Below are 18,017 nucleotides of genomic sequence, written 5' to 3' on the forward strand. Positions count from 1 at the left end.
TTAGCGGAGCGACGATGGCGGGCGCCTGTAGTCCCAGCTACTCGGGAGGCGAGGCAGGAGAATTGGCGTGAACCCGGGAGGGCGTGAGCTTGCAGTGAGCCTGGAGATCCTCCACTCACTCCAGCCTGGGCGACAGAAGCAAGACTCCCGTCTCAAAAAAAAAAAAAAAAAAATATATTAACATCAGGCATCGAGGAGTAGATCTTGGCAGAGTCCTCAACCATATCTAACGTGTGGGAAGAGTCTATAGATGTGTCCACGCTAGTGGGCTTCTCAGGAGGAACATACGATTTTGAGCTCGTTTATGTATTCTCTCTGATTATCAGACTGTTGTGAATCTCTCCGCCAATTGACCTCAGCTGCCTTCTATTCGCCCTTCTGGGAAGCACTGACATTTTGATCCGGAGCCAAGATTGAAGCGCACCCGGTAGTATAGTACTGCGAACCTCTTGTGTTTTGACTTCATACTCTGCTGTAGGCTGTTGGTGACCCTTTCATTTGGTTTGCAAGCGTGATGTATCATATCGAGTTGGCAATTCTCGGTCCTTCATTATATTTACATCTGTTCTATTTCTCTCTGCAGCCAAGCTTGCTTCCTATTATATCATAGATCTTGTTCTTCCCTCTTCTGTAAGCTCGCTCGTACTGGTCTCAAACATGTTCCGCACGCGAGCCCCTATAATAGACTCACTGGGATTCTCCTCAAGTGTCTGCTCCGCTTTATCAATCATTTTCCTCGCCCTAAGCTGATAGTGGTTAGTCATGTATGCTATTCGCGCGGGCGATGGTCGGCGATCCCGGCGTTCCTCTCTTGAGAAGATAGACAATTATCAATTAGACGCCACTGCTAATGTCCTCCCAATAGACAGTCAATGTTACATCTTCTCTGAAAGAAACGACACCACCCCGGTGCCCCTGTTTGTATCTCTGTCCCAGGCCCTCTTCTACTTGTATGTGGGCTTTTCGTGTCCCAGACCATTTCTTGATTCCATAGTAAGGCATTGGGCAATGAACCACCACCACCACACCAGCCACCACCACCACCACCACCACACCACCAACCCACCACCACCACCACCACACCACCCCACCACCACCACCACCACCACCACCACGACCACGACGACGACGACGACGACGACGACGACGACGAGACTTGATCAGGCTATTTGTCTTGTCTCCATTTCTCGTGTTTTCTTGTCTCCTCCATTCCCACTCCCCCTTCCAGGGTCCGTTCGACTGTCCTGCAGGTCGGGACATTGGATGGTCCTTCAGTTGATCCAAGTTGGGGTAAGGGGGTTAGGCTTTGCACTCCTATGTTTATCAGACATCGAATGTGAACATGAACTTGGGTGAGTCAGTTTTCTTGACCCAAGGGGACTTCCCAGAAAGGACTGACAGTTGTGGGCTGTCTTGCCACAGCACTTCCAGCCACTGAGGGCAATGAGTTCTTCATTCTGGAAGGGGTACCCAGTGACACATCACAGCAGCCACCACAAGAACCCAGGCATGGAAAGGCCAAGTAACTGCCCGAAAGTCCTGCAGCTTTAAGTGGGGAGGGGGTATCAGGATTGGAACTCAGGTTGTATTGCCTCCTAGGGAATTTTTGTATGCATTTAGAATAGTGTCTGACAATAAGTGCTCAATAAATGTTAGCTGCTCTTATTATTGTTGTTATTATTTTATAGCTGGAAAACTAGACAGTGGTGAAGTTCAATCATGTTCCCAAGGTCACACAGCTGTTGGGGACTAGAAGTGGGGTTTTAACTCCATTTCATTAGCTAGAAAACGAATGTAAGTCCCATTAGTGCGAGGACTTCTTTATCACTAGGGTCTAGAATGCCTGGCACATTGTAGGTGTGTGGTAAAAATTTGCGGAGTTAACTATTTGCTTATTTAATTAAAATATTTATGAAGCTTTGAGTCTGACTCCCCAGGCCTTTGTTCCCTCCACCAGCAGATTTGAGTGTTTTCTGTCTGACATTGGAGACTATCTGGTCTAAACACTCTCATTTTACGGATGAGCAAACCGAGTCTCAGAAGAGACTCACCCAAGGTTCCAGAGCCTCTCAGTGGCTGGTCAGGACTCCTACTCAGCTCTCTGGACTTTGTGGTCTTGTGTTCTTTTGCCCGTGTCAATGTGTACTGCAGCCGCCTGGAGATCAAATGCGAAGGCTGTCTCAGAAGGTCCTGGTTGGATCCTGAGTTTCCGGATTTCCAGTGAGCTCCCAGCTGGTGCCGATGCGATGATGCTGGTCCATGGACCACCCTTTGAGAAGCAAGGGAGTCAGCGGTCACAAACATTTGAGAGCAGGAGATCCCCAAGAGCCAAAGCAGGTCGGTGCTATGATTTGGTGTTGAATGGCCGGGGCCTGTTCCTCTTCCTGCCACACGTAATCCAGGTGCTGTCAACAGGCAGCAGGAACACCTGGTTGTGGGGTCACAAATTCACTCAGGTGCCTGGCTGTTCCCTACTGAGCCTCTCCAGTGAATCAGTCATCTGTCAGAACTGGCTTAGACCACCCGGTGTGCCGGAGCTGTAGCAGCTGGGCCTGGTGGGTTCCCAGAAGGGGTGCCTGCAACATTGGCTGCACAGGCAAGTTGCAACTCTGACTCTGCTCAGGTGGGCCAGAGGCAGGCCCCAGTTTGAGCCCAGGATCTGCTACTTACTCACCTGGAGGTCTTGGGTGAGCCTCCTATGTCACCTCTCTGAGCCTCAGTCTCCTCACTTGTAAAATGGGATCATAGTACTTGCCTCCTCATAGGTAGCTGCGAGGCTTCAATGACATAATGCATGTAAAGTCCTCAGCAGGCACTTAGTAAATGCTTGATGAATATTTATTTCTCTTATGTTTATTTTTATGGGAGCTAGGTCTTCTAGAGAAATTCTTGGCAATAGGAAGGAAGGAGTGGAGGATTACTCAGCTTCCTATACATGGGGCTAGTAGGCATGAGTCAGGCTGGGGTCTGTGTGGGAGGGATTCCCACATCTTAACATCCACTTGTGTGTTCAGGCAGAAATCTGAGCATCAGCCTGGCCTCTGCCCTTGCCCTCACCCCCACATCCAGTCAATCACCAGTTCCTCTCCTTTCTAACTTCTGAGTATCTTTTGGTATCCTCTGAGTATCTATTATTTTCTGTGGCCTAAGTAAATGGACCATGCTTGGTGATGTACTGGTATTTTCTCTAACTTTCCCAGGCCCCTGCAAGACTTGTGAGAGAGAGACCTTATTATATTCACTTTACAGATGGAAATATCTAGGTTCACAGTGGTCAAGCGGCTTCCCCGGTTAGTCAGTAACCACATCCAATGAAACCCAGGTCTGCTGGGAGACTGTGCTTTAGATCCTACATATTAGTTCTAGGTAAGCAATGTTTGCAATGTGTTTTGCTTAGCATTTTTATGCATTTATCACTTGATCTTGCCTGTGCCAGATGCCTCTCTTTGCCCAGTCATTGAACCAGTTTCCTAACCGCTCATCTCCACATTCCAAAGCCTCCAGCATCTCTGGTTGGGGGACAAGGTTTGACTGCCTGCCCAGGGTCCCGTGAGTCAAGCACATCTTTGGATCAAAAGTGACACAGATTTGTCCTGAAGTCCTGAATTTCCTCAGAGAAATAATAGATGATGAGCCTTTCACCATAAATGACTACTAAGCTCTTTGAAATCCTTTTCACACTTCCCCACTCCTCTCTTCACTGTCACTGGTCCAAGTCACCGTCATCTCTTGTATTTCTTTCTAAGCTTCTTGAATTGACTTTTTTACTTTTTCAATCTCTGCCTCACACCACAACTAGACCTTGCTTTATAAATGCAAATCAGATTCCTATTTTTTTTTTTTTTTTTTTTGAGATGGAGTCTTGCTCTGTCACCCAGGCTGGTGTGCAGTGGCATGATCTCAGCTCACTGCAACCTCTGCCTCCTGGGTTCAAGTGATTCTCCTGCCTTAGCCCCCTGAGTAGCTGGGATTACAGTCATGTGCCACCACACCTGGCTAATTTTTGTATTTCTAGTAGAGAAGGGGTTTCACCATGTTGGCCAGGCTGGTCTCGAACTCCTAACCTCAGGTTATCTGCCCACCTCGGCCTCCCATAATGCTGGGATTATAGGTGTGAGCCGCTGCGCCCAGCTGCAAATCAGATTTTTACACTCCTGCATAAAACCCTGCAAAGACTTTCTTTTACCCTTGGAATAAAGTCTGGAGTCCTCACCCTGACCTACAAGGGCCTTTACAATCTGGTTCCCACCTACCCCCACCTCTCCAGCCTTTTCATGTTCATTTGTCCTGCCATTGCAGGCACATTAACTGTCTGTTTCCTCCCAGGCCTCTGCCTGGATGGCTGTTCATCCTGTAAGTCCCCTCAGCTGGGCTCTGAGCCTATGTTCTGTCCCTCCGAGAAGCCCCTGCCCCTCTCGTTATAATGGGCCTCATGCTTTTACAATTGGCACATTGAATAGGTTGGTCTTGGTGAGATTTAAGCATGAAACGATTTTATTTTTCCTTGAATCCTTACCTTCACATGTGTTCAATGGAATACACCTTTATGGCAGATCTGAGCATTTTCTGGCCAGTTAGTCTTTTAAAACTGCAATCTTATTTCCAATTTGGGATTCATCTTTCTCCCTGGTCCAGGCAGGTTTTGGCATCTGGGTCTTTCAGGGTCATGAAAGCCATGGGTGGAACAGAGCATAAACATCTATTATGTGCTAAGTACTATATTTTAAACAAATGAGTGGGTGAAGGGCATGGGGCTTTGGAATTAATCCCAGTTTGGGGATTAAGATTACTTATTTCTCAGGATCTTGGGCAAGTTATTTGCCTTCTCAAAGCCTCAATTTCTTTATCTCTAATGTGGGGTTAATAATCTCTATCTGGCACTTTGGGCTGAAGAGTAAATATTAAATGAGATGATAACTACAAAGTTCTTAGCATAGCACTGAGTGCATAATTGGTGCTCCATAGATGCCAATTCTTCTTCCTTATCTGTGACCATGGGGATGGTAATCTACTCCCCCACCACGGCTGTGTTCACAACGGCATTGAAAACATGGAAATGAGGGCTTACTAATTGTCATTTATTTTTTCAGGATTCCCGTTATGGTGTCTTCTAATGCCTCTAACTTTGCATTGTGCAAATCAAACTCTCTAAAAAATATAGGCCAAATGGATTGAGGTGGGAGAAACCCCCCTCCTCCTCTGTGGGTTCACACAGCTAGCCTGTGTGAGGAGGGGTCTTGCTCAAGTTGAACTGGCTATCCCTGCCCTCCTCATACCCCCTCATTATACCCTGCTAGGAACGTGAACTCACTGAGCAAGCTGTCCCTGGCTAGCTGCAGAGCCTGCACCTTGCACGGTGCACGTCTGATGCCCCTGCAGCTTTTGAAAGTGCCTCATCTGGGGAACGAGTACCTCTCCAGGTCTGGGAGCAGGGAATTAACCGTTCAAGGCTTTTAGGTCCATGAGCAGGTGGTACAGAAGTAGGTGGTTGGGACACATGCCAAAAACGATTGGCAGAATGTGGGGAAAGCATTTCACTGAGGAAGTAGAAACGTGTGCACATGGGCACATATGTGCGTGCATGTGTGCATGTGTGTTTGTGTAGGTGTGGGGTACTGGTGGCAGCTGCCACACCTCAGTTCCAATTTCCCTTCAATCATATTCCACTCAGCACCCTCTCCCTAAGTCCCTGCTTTGTGCTGGGCTCTGTACTGGGCGATGGAGGCGGATACATGAGATAAGACAGCATCCCTGACCTCAGGGAGCTCAGAGTCTCACCAAAGACAAAGATACTCCCAGTTTAAATTTTGAATAATGTAATGTGTATTTTTCTAGGATGCGAAAGAGAGGCAGGAGCAATTTTTCTCTTGCCTGAATTAGATGTCAAAGATGCCATAGGCTTTTAGAGCTTAAAGGAAATTTAACAGGACTCAGGCCTCCCATATATTGTGTGAGTGGGAAACTAGAGGCCCAGAGAGCAGAAGGAAGCTGCTTGAAGTCACACTGTCATTTGTTGGTAGGAACAGGGGCACAGCACACTTTGCTGATTCCTTTCTCCTTTTGCTAGCCAGTTTTTACTGCTCCTTCCACTTAAATGACATTGCGTTAGAGAAGTCCTTCTTGTTATCCCCTTGCCCCTTGCTAGGGAAAGGCCTCACTTTTAAACTCACTTGCCCTTTAAGCTTCCTGTTGGATAATGGATAATTACTCATTCAACCTTCTCTCTCCAATTAGATTGTGAGTCCCAGGAGAGTAGGAGCCACATCTGTCTTGTTCACTGCTCTATCTACAGCACGGTAGGTGCTCAATAAATATTTGTTGAGGGATTAAATGCTTCATGCCTCCAACGTCTGTCCTCTGAGTGCATTGGGGTTTTCACCTGGCTCTTTTTTTCTGAGCATTACTAAAAAGGGTTGCATGGGAAGTGAGGAACAAGGAAATGGGAAATTATATGTTCAGAGTCCCCTCTGTGCCTGCCACTGGGTGATAGTATTTCCAGGTGTATTAGTCCGTTTTCATACGTCTATAAAGGACTGCTGGAGACTGGGTAATTTATAAAGGAAAGAGATTTAACTGACTCACAGTTCAGCATGGCTGGGAGGCCTCAGGAGACTTACAATCATGGCGGAAGGCAAAGGGGAAGCAAGCCACCTTCTTCACAAGGAGAAGTGCTGAGTGAAGGTGGAAGAGCCCCTTATAAAACAATCAGGTCTTGTGAGAACTCACTCACTATCATGAGAACAGCATGGGGAAACTGCCCCCATGGTTCAATTACCTCCACCTGGTCTCTCCCTTGACACGTGGGGACTATGGGGGTTACATTTCAGGATGAGTTTTGGGTGGGGACACAAAGCCTAACCATATCACCAGGTGATCTCACTGGATCCTCCAGAAGCCTGAGTGCCTCACAGGGCTGGAGAAGGGAACAGAGTCAGGAAATGGGCAATGGGATGACAATGACACTCAGAGGCAGCCAGAGCCTTTCCAGGTGAGCTAGTCATGCAAAGTTCAGTGGGCCTTATGTCATCAAAACCAGCATGGGGAGGGCGTGGCTGGGTTTTGTTGGTGATGGTTCAAGCACAGGCACATCTTGGCACTCCTGTTTGCTGGCTGGTCTGCTGCATGCCAAGTATTCATCAAACCAGTCAAGGGGGCAGCGGCTGTTGCCAGTGGCCTCTTAACAGTTCCCTGCTGGACATTCATTTGCTGTCCAGTATACTCAACCTTCCTGGAAGCTGAGTGTTGTCTTAGATAGCTGTGTGATCTTGGGTAAGTGCATATCCTCTCCGGGCTTCAAATGCCTCATCTATAAAATGTGAAATAAAAGAGTACTCAGCTAATAGGCATTCCACGAGGATTTAATTTCTTGAAACAAGCCAAATGCTTAGATGATGATATTAATACCTAATAAGACCCTGTTCTCTCCCTAACATCTAGAACAGTGTCTGGCATTGAATAGGTAATGGTATGAGTTTGCTAGGGCTGCTGTAATCAAGTCCTGTAGACTGGGTGGCTTAAACAATGAAATTTTTTTCCGCAGAGCTCTGGAGGCTGGAAGTCCAAGATCAAGATGTCAGCAAGGTTGGTTCCTTCTGAGGCCTTTCTCCTTGGCTTATAGGTGGCTAATCTTCTCCCTGTGTCTTTACATTGTCTGTATGTGTATGTGTCCTCATTCCCCCTTTCTTATAAGGTCATTGGTCATTTTGGATTAGGGTCCATGCTGATGACCTGATTTTAACTTAATTACCTCTGTAAAGACTCTATCTCCAAAACTTTAGTCTATTTAGGAGTGCATTCTCTGTTGCAACTACACACCTCTGCTGTTGTAGTGCAAAAGCAGCCATCAACAACATGTCAATGAATGAACATGGCTGTGTTCCAATAAAACTTTGTTTATGAAACAGGCCATGGGCCAGTTTGCTCACCCCTGGCCCTCTGGGCCTCAGTTTCCTTATCCACAAATGGAGATAATAATAATTCCCTCCTTGAATTGTTGTCCTGAGTAAACACGATAGTTAACAGTCCTCAGCTACATCTTATTTAGCTCTTAATTTATGCCAGGCTCTCTGATATTTTTATAACATTATAAAGGAAACACTCTTGTACAAGAGTCCTGGATTAGGAATCAGGAGATTTGAGTCTATGATGGTATGTTTCTCACTATTTATGTAGTCAGGGGTAAGTGGTTTCCCTTCTGAACTGAGTATCTTCATCTGTAAGGCAGGGACCGTAGTGACTAGCTCAAAGGCAATAGGTGGGAACATGCCAGGGCAACACAAACCCACTCTTTTTTTTGAGATGGAAGCTTGCTCTGTTGCCAGGCTGGAGTGCAGTCGTGTGATCTCAGCTTACTGCAACCTCCGCCTCCTGGGTTCAAGTGATTCTTGTACCTTAGCCTCCCAGTAGCTGGGATTACAGTTATGCACCACCACATCCAGCTAATTTTTGTTTTTTTTAGTAGAGACGGGGTTTCATCATGGTGGCCAGGATTGTCTCGATCTCCTGACCTGAGGCTATCTGCCCACCTCGGCCTCCCAAAGTGCTGTGATTACAGGCGTGAGCCACTGCGCCTGGCCACAAGCCAACTCTTACTGTTCCCCATAACCCACAAGGAAGAGAAAGGAAGCCACCCCATCGGTTGATGTTAGGTAAGTGTGGGAAGGCTTTTATTCAAGCTGCTAGATGGTTCCTGGCTGATTAAGTTGCCTCCAGGTGCCCCTTTTATCTGATACCCTGAACCCTCTTCTTGACCTCCTCATCCTTAGGCTCTCATCAAAGCATGACTGCTGTAGAACTCAGACTCTCCCAGAGATTAGAAAGGAAACTTGCATAGGAAGTGCTTTAACTGGCTAAGGCAGAAGCATTTTTTCTTTTTTTCAGAGCTCTCCAACTTAGACAGTCCAAGGCCCCGAGGAGAAGTTTTCTTTTGGTGGGGCTGAGGTGGGACTTGGATGGGGGTAGGAGGCCAGGTAGAGGTTTTGCATAGCAATGCTTCTCACAGTGCTGGGCTGTGAAATGGGAGATAGACCTGGTCTGGTCTTAAGCAAATAACCTTTTCAGAGCTGTAATTTTTCCAGTGCCTTGCAGAACTTAAACATTTGCTGAGATAGTTTTAAACCCGATTCTTTCTTCTCTTTCTCTATTCATGTGTGTGTGTGCGTGTGTGTGTGTGTGTGTGTGTGTGCATGTGCACACAAAGCCGTGGAGGCCATTGAAAGACTTTCTACTTTCTTAGCTTGCTTAGAGGACATGAAGTTGGGGAGTGAACATAACTGTAATCTCTCCAGCACTTCCTATGTGGCACTCTGCTAGGTGGTTTGTACACATGATTTCTTTTAATAATGAGATAGACATTATCCTTCACAATTTAAAGATGAGGAAACGAAGTCTCAGAGAGGCTAAGCTCCCTCCCAAGGCCACATAGCTAGGAATGGAGGGAAGGAGGGCAAAACCCTGATCCACCTGGGTGTGAGAGTACATCGAGAAGGTCTCCATGATGGGAAACCTCACTCCACCCTTCCTACTGCTCAGTTCTGAGCCCCTGGTTAGGTTTAGGCTCCTAGAGGTGGAAGATAGAGCAGCAGTTACCCTTTGCCTCAGGTGTTTATATACCTCCACTCACTCCTGCATGGGGGATGTCCTTCGCATTGGGACTCCAGTTGCACAGAAATGCTTCCTGCTGAGTCTGGCTTTGGGTTCAGAAAGTCTCTCTTATACCCCCTCTCTGCATGTGGCCATTTCAACGGTGATGCAGCAGCTCTCACTTATCGAGCTGCTACTCTATGCAGGCAGTGGGCTAAGTGATTTTCACATTTTAATTCTCACCTAACCTTATGAATTAAGTAGGACTTCATATTTGTATGTTGCAGATCAGAAAACGTAGAGAGTCTAAATAATGCACCACACAGCTAGTAGGTTACAGAGCTGTGTAGTGCCTCTAGGTCTGTCTAAGTTTAAAGTCCATGCTCTGAAACTCTCTGCTTCATTGTCCTACTTATCACATGGTATGACACGTTTCCATTTATGGGTCTGAGTCTCCTCTAGTATGAGACTCCCTGAGATCGGGGCCCTAGGTGGTGGAGAGATGCTGGATTTAGAGCCAGAAAGAACTGGTTGGGACCATGATTTTGATGTTTAATGACTGTGTGCCCTTGGCACTTAATCTTTCCAAAGCTCTGTTTTTTTTTTTTTTTAAGATTTTTGAAGTTGGGGTAATCATGTCCTGTATAGTGATATGATTATGGTAATACCACTCATGATAATATCAAAATGCCTTGTATATGTGCCACGAATGTCAGATGATTGAACAAATTCAAGCTCAGCCTTCCTGCAAGGCTGACTCTGCTGATACCCTGGGTGCGCCCTCAAACTTGCAGTCCTGGGTTAGAGAGAGGCTATTTCTGCTTTCACTTCCTTACACCGACAAAGCTACTTGATAGGGATGCCTATCTGGTGCCGCAGGAGATGGCAAGAGTCCAAAATATTCTCCCCACACAAAGAAATCCAGCCTTATTAGGTTTCATATGACTCTCTCGCTTCCCGCTTCCCTTTCCTTTCCTTGACTAAAATAAACCTTGCACATCAAAATCTTACTCCGCATACCCTAAAGGGACAAGTGCCTTCTCTGGAACCCCTTGGAGTCTTGAAACGCAAAGGCTAACTCAGTCTCTAGGGAGAGGGGCTATTTTGAATTTCTCAAGAAACTAATTCAAGAAGTGTGCCCTCCCACTGGCTCCTACTCCCCAGATTCCCACAGTTGCAAGGACATTCTGTGTGACAATCGGGACTGAAACATCAGATAGAAACTCAGGCCAGGCTGGGAGGATGCTGTAAACCCAGCCTCCCTGTCTGGCCTGAGTTTTGGTGCTCCCTGCCCATCCCAGCCCCACCCTGGCTTCAGGACACATAATGGGGGCTGAGGAGACACCCTTGGAATGGATAGGAGAGGTAAGCTGGAAGGGGCATGGGTTTTGAAATGCGAGAGGAAACAATTGGGCTTGCATCTCAGTGCTTTACTTTCTGACCACGTGACTTTGGGTTTATCCCCAAACTTCTCTGTGCACCAGCTTCTTTGTATGTTAGCAGGGATAGTGTTACTAATTTGCAGATGGGTGTTACATGGCATGTTATCAGAAAATTATCCTGCTTGGAGTCTGACATTGAAAAATCACTACTATTTATCAAACACCTGTTATCATAGATGGGTCTAGCCGAGCCCAACAGAGCCTGAGAACATAATCAGGCCTGCTCAGCCTCTGGCTCCTGGTTCCTGATGTGTTTGTGGGGTAAGGGAGCTGCTATGGAGGTTTTGTTCATAAGAGACCGAGATGAGGGAGGAAGAGAGCGTGGGAGGGAGAAGTTGATCAAAACCGCTAAAGATGCTAAAGCTGTGTTTTTTACAAAGACCTTGGTGAAATTTGGGTTCTAAGTAGGGCTTTTTTGGAGCTCAGCCAACAAGGTAAAATACAGCTTTGGGGGTGAAGGCCCTTTCCCCAGTTATCCATGGAATACGGAATGAGTGGAGGGCTGCAGTGAGGACTGAAGAGAGTTCAGTGAATTTGGTGGGTGATGCTCAGGGAGCTGTGGGAGGGAAGCACTGTTCTCACTATGGGGATGGCAGCCAGGAGGAGCCCTCCTTGAGAAGCCTGTAAGCTGAGGATATCACTGAGGGTAGCACAGAATGTAGTGTTTGTGAGTCTGAGATGTCTCAGAAAAACCAGGCGAGACTTTGAGGAAGGCCAAATTCCTTTATCAGCATGTGAGGGCTCTGAACCAGTAACATCTGAATTATTAATGTGACCTCATTTGTGCCGCCAGCCTCCTGGGACCTGGGGACATTATTTTAGCTGAGGGTCCCAGGGTAGGGGATGGCATCTGGATCAGCTGTGGTGGACTTGGAGCAAACCAGCATCTGGCAGTGGCGTGAGCTTTCAGGAGGAACTTGGGCTACACTTTGCTAGTGACCACAGGCCCCTGCCACTACACTTGGCTAATTTTTATTTTTATTTTTTGTAGAGATAAGATATTGCTATGTGGTCGAGGCTGGTCTGGAATTCCTGGGCTCAAATGATCCTCCCACCTCATCCTCCTAAAGTGTTGGGATTATAGGCAAGAGCCACCATGCCCAGCTGAGAAATAAATTGTGTATGATAAAATTCTTCTGTGGCCTTCATTCAATTTCTACAACCATCAGCATTTTCCTGCACTTGGTTCATCCATCGAATAGCCTCCCCAGCTTTTATTTTCTTGTAATATTTTAAAACAAATTGTAGCCATCATGTCATTATGCCCTAAATATTTAAGTCTACTTTTTAAAAAGTGAAGGGTTTTAACCTAAGCATAGTGTCATCACATTTAACAAATTAATACTTTATTGATATCATCTAATACCAAGTTTCCTTTATTGCCTAAAAAGTGTCTTTTTACAGTTGGTCTATTGGAATGAGGATTCCAACAAGGCCCACATTGTTCACACTAATTCCTATACATAACATATAGTTGAGAAACTCTAAGCCCAATTAGGAGAAAAAGGGAAGGACGATTATAATTGCAACCAATCATAATGGCTTAATGGAGGTAATGTTTTGAAAACTATTAATGTGCTTTTCTATTTTGCTTCCTTCCTTTCTCGACCTTTGCTCTAGGTGTCTTGAGGCATCCATCATCCGGGAAGAAGACTGTGATTTATAACAAAAGGAATGCAAAAAGAAAGAACAAGTTATTATTTCTCTTTTGGCATGTCGAATAGAATTATTCAGCAAGAAAATAACCTTGCAAGCCAGGTGTTGTCTTGAAAAACCGTTTCGAAATTGCTTCAATCCTCCCCCTTGGCTTTTCAACAATGCAGCCTGATTGAACCAGTTTATGGAGTTCCCCCCAAGTGCGGAGAAAATACCCACATCCTTTATTAGGGTATCTCTAAGAAACTGCAGTATAGAGGGCATGATGCAGGGAAAATCTGTCATTTTGGGGCCCTTTGTGATAGAGAGAAAGAGATAGAGAGAAAGGAGCAAGAAGAAGGTGAGAGAATCAGTTTAGATCATGTATTCTCCCAGCTTTGGCCCAGAAAGTAGAGAGGCCTATTGGATAGGTGGGGATATCATCAAGGGCAGAGAAAGCTTTTGTCCCTCTCCCTGCTTGAGACTCTGTGGAATAGACTGTCATCCTGGGGTGTAACCACATCCACATGGCAGTGTGGTATGATGTGGCGGAGGGAGGCCTTGACACTTAGTTTTCCTGAGCCATTCTTATTTCCAATGAGGCACAGATGGACCCAGAAAATGGTGGGATTTTGGCTGGGGAGTATTACCAATGGGAGTCACCATGGTTGGGCAAGGTCAAGGTACTCTGTAGCAAGGGCTGCCCAGTGGACCACCTGGGCCAGGCCAGTTGGAGTCACAGCAAATGGGAAGGAGTCTAGACCCAATAGATGAGTCCAAAGAGCTGCAGAGAGTGAGAGCTAGCAAGGCAGTCCTCTGGGCTCTGATCAGCTTAGGAAAGCCTAGGCTGTAAGTTACTCTTCTACAGACACAGACTTCAGCTGTGAATGCCAGTAGGGTAAGATGCACGCAGGTGGATCAGGGACCTCCACCTAATCCTGCCTAGAAGAGTAAGAGGAATCTGACCTTTTGCCTGCTGCGAAGGTGTTCAAGCTCGACCTCTCCCTCTTCATGTGCAGATGTCATCTTGGAGGGGAGCTAGAAGACTGATGCGTTTGAGAAACTAAGCCTTTATTTCCCCTTAGAGGAGACCATTCTTTGAAGGGACCATTTAAATTATCGTGCAATATGAAGGTTCAAACCTTATTAGATATTAAAACAATCAGGTTGTCCTTTTGAATGGCTTTTGGCTATTTCTAAAAATCAAATGGGTTAGAAGACAAAGATTAGACATACTGAAATGCTTCTAAAAATATTCTAACTAGTGAATATATGAGAAAAGAATTAACCTCATTAATTATCCACTCAAATGTAAACTAAAACAACTATTCTATACTTCCTTCTTTGAAATTCATAAACATTGGAAAAAAATAGAGGAAATCTACTAGTTAGGAAAAAGGTTATAGACAGAACAAAGGGGCCACATGCTCTTGGTCAATCTGAGTTTTGATGGAAGTTAAATGTTGCTGCCCTGGCATAACACTAACATTTATTAAGCACTTTCTTTGTGCCTGGTGCTGTTTTAAGAAATTCAGGTGCATTATTTCACTAAACCTTGTCAACAACCTTACGAAATATATGCTATCATGGCCTCCTTTTATCAATGGGGAAACTGGGTCACAGAAAAAATAAATACCTTGTACAGTTAGAAAATGGCAAACTTGCCAGGTGTGGTGGCTCATGCCTGTAATCCTAGAGCTTTGGGAGGCTGAGGGAGGAGTTCAAGACCAGCCTGGCCAACATGGTGAAACCTCATCTCTACTAAAATACAAAAATTAGCTGGGCATTATGGCGGGTGCCTGTAATCCCAGCGACTCAGGAGGCTGAGACGGGGGAGTCGCTTGAACCCGTGAGGTGGTCGGTGGTTGCAGTGAGCCGAGATCACGCCACTGCACTCCAGCCCGGGCAGCTGAGCAACACTCCATCTCAAAAAAAAAAAAAAAAAAAAAAAAAGAAAAAAGAAAATGGCAAACTTAGGATTTGAATCCAGGAAGTCTGATGTAAGTGCCACTGGCCTTAACCTCTGCCCTCTGCTTGCCCACAGGTTGGGACACACTCAAACCCTTCTTCCTATGTGACAAACATCAGATCCTTACCACTGACTAGGGGGTGGGTTCGTAATTCTAAACCATCTCTTCTTGTCTCTATTTGTTTTAAGCCTCTGTAAACTTAATGCTTGTCAACAGATCTGTTTGAGGATTGATATGATATTTCTGAAAACAACTAGCAAAGACATAGCTGCTTGATCAGTGTTGCTTGTTGAACCCAAATCTTGCTTAATTAGGCAAATTAACACACTCTATTCTTCGAAAATTTCTAGGGAAAACTTGCCGCTTTCTTCCTGCCTTTACACGTGGAATTTGCTGTTGAGGCTTCTCTGAATAGCACTGTCAGGCCCTGGATCATTTATATCCCCTTATCAGGGGCTGTGAGAGTTTATGAAATCTTCCAGCCAAGCCCAACAGATTGGCTCTTGGGCTCCAGTGATTGATCCACCACAAGAAGAGCATATGCTTTTGGGTAGCTGCTGCCCCTTCAGCCTGAGCCCTGGAATAAATACATGTGGAGCAGACTTGACCACAGTTTGCCGCTACATTTAGCTGTCCAGCAGGCTGAAGTGGAGCTTCCCAGTCAAGCCTAGCCTGAATTGACTGAACCATCGTTGATCTGCAGATCTGTAATTGTGAGAATAAATTCTCGTTGTCGAAAGCTATTGAGTTTTGGGGTGTTTGTTATGCAGCATTATGGAAACAAAAGCTGACAAATACAGTGGGTTGTGTTCTAAAGTCTGGGTGCAGGTTAAAAATGTGAATGATGGGACCTACACCCTGCTGCATCTGGAAACATAAAAGAGTATAAATTTAGGAAAGCAACATGAAGCTATATCTATATGAAGATCTTTATTTTCCACCTTAGAAAATAACCAGAGGCTGGACACAGTGGCTCGTGCCTATAATCCTAGCACTTTGGGAGGCCAAGGCAGGAGGATCACTTGAGGTTAGGAGTTCAAAACCAGTCTCGCCAACATGGCAGGACCTCGTCTCTATTAAAAATACAAAAAAATTAGCCAGGCGTGGTGGCAGGTGCCTGTAACCCAGCTACTTGGGAGGATGAGGCAGGAGAATTGCTTGAATCCAGGAAGTGGAGGTTGCAGTGAGCTGAGATCTCACCACTGCACTCCTAATAGTAAAAATTGGAAACCATCTTAAAGAATAACATTAGAATTATGATCTAGTAAACCTTAGCCATATAATGGACTATTACATAGTCTGTTAGGATTAGGCTTAGCTAAGAAATACCTAAAATAGTGATTTAAGCCAGATTGAAACTTATTTATCTGAATAAGTGAAGTCTGGAGGGAGGCAGTCCACACTTGGTGAGATGGCTCAGTAGTCAGCCTCTTTCCAGCTTTCCACTCCCCATCCTTAGAGTGAGGCTCAGTCTTCATGGCTCAGGATGGGTGCTGGAGCACCAGCCATCCATCACATCCACATTTCAAGCAACAGGATGATGTATGTATGCTGTCACTTTAAGGGGATATCTTAGAATTCCACATACAACACTTTGTTTATATTTCAGTGGTAAAACATAATTACAACAATGTTCCCAACTAAACATTTGGGTACCGTAACCATGGAAGAAAAAGAGAATACATTTTGGGAGGCACACATACACCTACTCATTAAAATTATAACCATGGAGAGACCTCCAGGGTGTTCCGCCTTACAATTTACCTTGGTGTCTGATAGCTACTGACTCTTTGCCTCCGTTATAAAATAACTACATTCCCAGAGTTTGTTGGAACAAAGAATGCCCGAGTGTTTCACATGGACTGAGCATGGGCCATGTGTGAGAGGGAGCTAGTGTGAGTGGTAGAGGGAGAAACAGATTCTGTAGAAAGAGGCGAGAGGTGAGTTTCTGGGTTCCTTGGGGCTGCAGGAGCAGTGCATCAAGGGAACTGCAGGTGTGGGGCTTAGAGAAGCCAGGAGACTGGGTTCACAGAATGAGCTTTAAACACAGCTGAACTGAGAGTGTGATAAAGCTGTCTTACGACAGTACCAGTCCATTAAGAACTTCCCTGCCTCTCTCACTTTACCTCTCTTTCCTCTCTCCATCCCTGGGGAGCGAAGAGGAAGAGGGACAATTAGTAAGAAGAGTGAGGAAGTGTGGAAGTATCAAGTGGAGAAGGAGGGAAGAAGCACCATACCTTTCCTCAACCTACTCCCCTGCAAAGAAAACTTCTGGCTTGCAGCAGACTCCTAGCTATGGGGAGGGGAAGTAGCTGACCCTTTGAATGAAAATTGGGGCTCTGATTATTCCATGGGACTTTTAATAGTTGAATTGAGACTACATCTTTGATTTAAAAAGAAGGTAGGGCTTTTTTTTTTTTTTAAATCACGTACGTGTGAACAGAAGATTCATGAGAACTGTCATGGTTTTCATCTAGAGGCAGAGGAGGAACAATTTTTTCCAATGTATTTTAAAGGCTATTATGAGACAAAAATAAAAACACCACATCCTATGAGTCCTATTTGTTCACCATCCCAGTTACATATAGGGCAATACTTACGTAATCATGTTAGCCAAAAAGGCAATGTGCAGATTTATATAATATGACCCAACTATGTGAAAACACTGAGAAAGAGAGAGAGAGAGACAGAGAGGGAGAGAGAAAGAGAGAGGTGGGGGGAGGTGGGGAGAGAGAGAGGGAGAAAGAGGAGAGAGAAGAAAAAGAAGGCATGATAGGAAATAGCAAAATGTTCAAAGCATCTTTGTCTGCCCTGGGATGGAGGGCCTAGGGGCAATCTTGTCCTCTGAGCTTCCCAGCCATTCATTATTCTTCCATGGCCTGTTGGCTTCCATCTCTGCATCATAACACTTTTTAAATAAAAAATTTTCACCGGGTGCGGTGGCTCATGCCTGTAATCCCAGCACTTTGGGAGGCCGAGGCAGGTGGATCACTAGGTCAGGAGTTCAAGACCAGCCTGGCCAACATGGTGAAACCCTGTCTCTACTAAAAATAAAAAAATTAGCTCGGCATGGTGGCAGATGCCTGTAATCCCAGCTACTCAGAGAAGAATCGCTTGAGCCCAGGAGGCTGAGGCTGCAGTGAGCCGAGATTGCGCCACTGCACTCCAGCCTGGGTGACAGAGCGAGAATTTGTCTCAAAAAAAAAAATTTTTTTTTTGAGATTATTGGTTTATGTGTCTCTGATTAGACAGTAAACTACTTGAGTAAAGGAAACATGGCTTCATTCAGCTTTCTCTCTACAGGGCCCAGAACAGAGCTTAGAACACAGTTAGTGTAGAATAAAGGTTAATAAAAAAGGAGGAACATTATTAAAGCAAAACCAAACAA

At 45.5% G+C, this 18,017-nt stretch overlaps 1 long non-coding RNA gene across 1 annotated transcript; it reads left to right on the forward strand.

Moving 5' to 3' along the window:
- The first annotated feature begins 8,501 nt into the window (after nt 1–8,501).
- Nucleotides 8,502–15,326, forward strand: LOC108527876 (uncharacterized). The gene is made up of 3 exons (XR_001884969.1): nt 8,502–8,648; nt 12,645–12,782; nt 14,980–15,326. It is a non-coding gene; the product is annotated as an uncharacterized LOC108527876 (long non-coding RNA).
- Nucleotides 15,327–18,017: the final 2,691 nt, after the last annotated feature.

This window comes from Rhinopithecus bieti, unplaced genomic scaffold (assembly GCF_001698545.2).
Source record: "Rhinopithecus bieti isolate Rb0 unplaced genomic scaffold, ASM169854v2 scaffold_4916, whole genome shotgun sequence".
NCBI classification, from domain to species: Eukaryota; Metazoa; Chordata; class Mammalia; order Primates; family Cercopithecidae; genus Rhinopithecus; species Rhinopithecus bieti.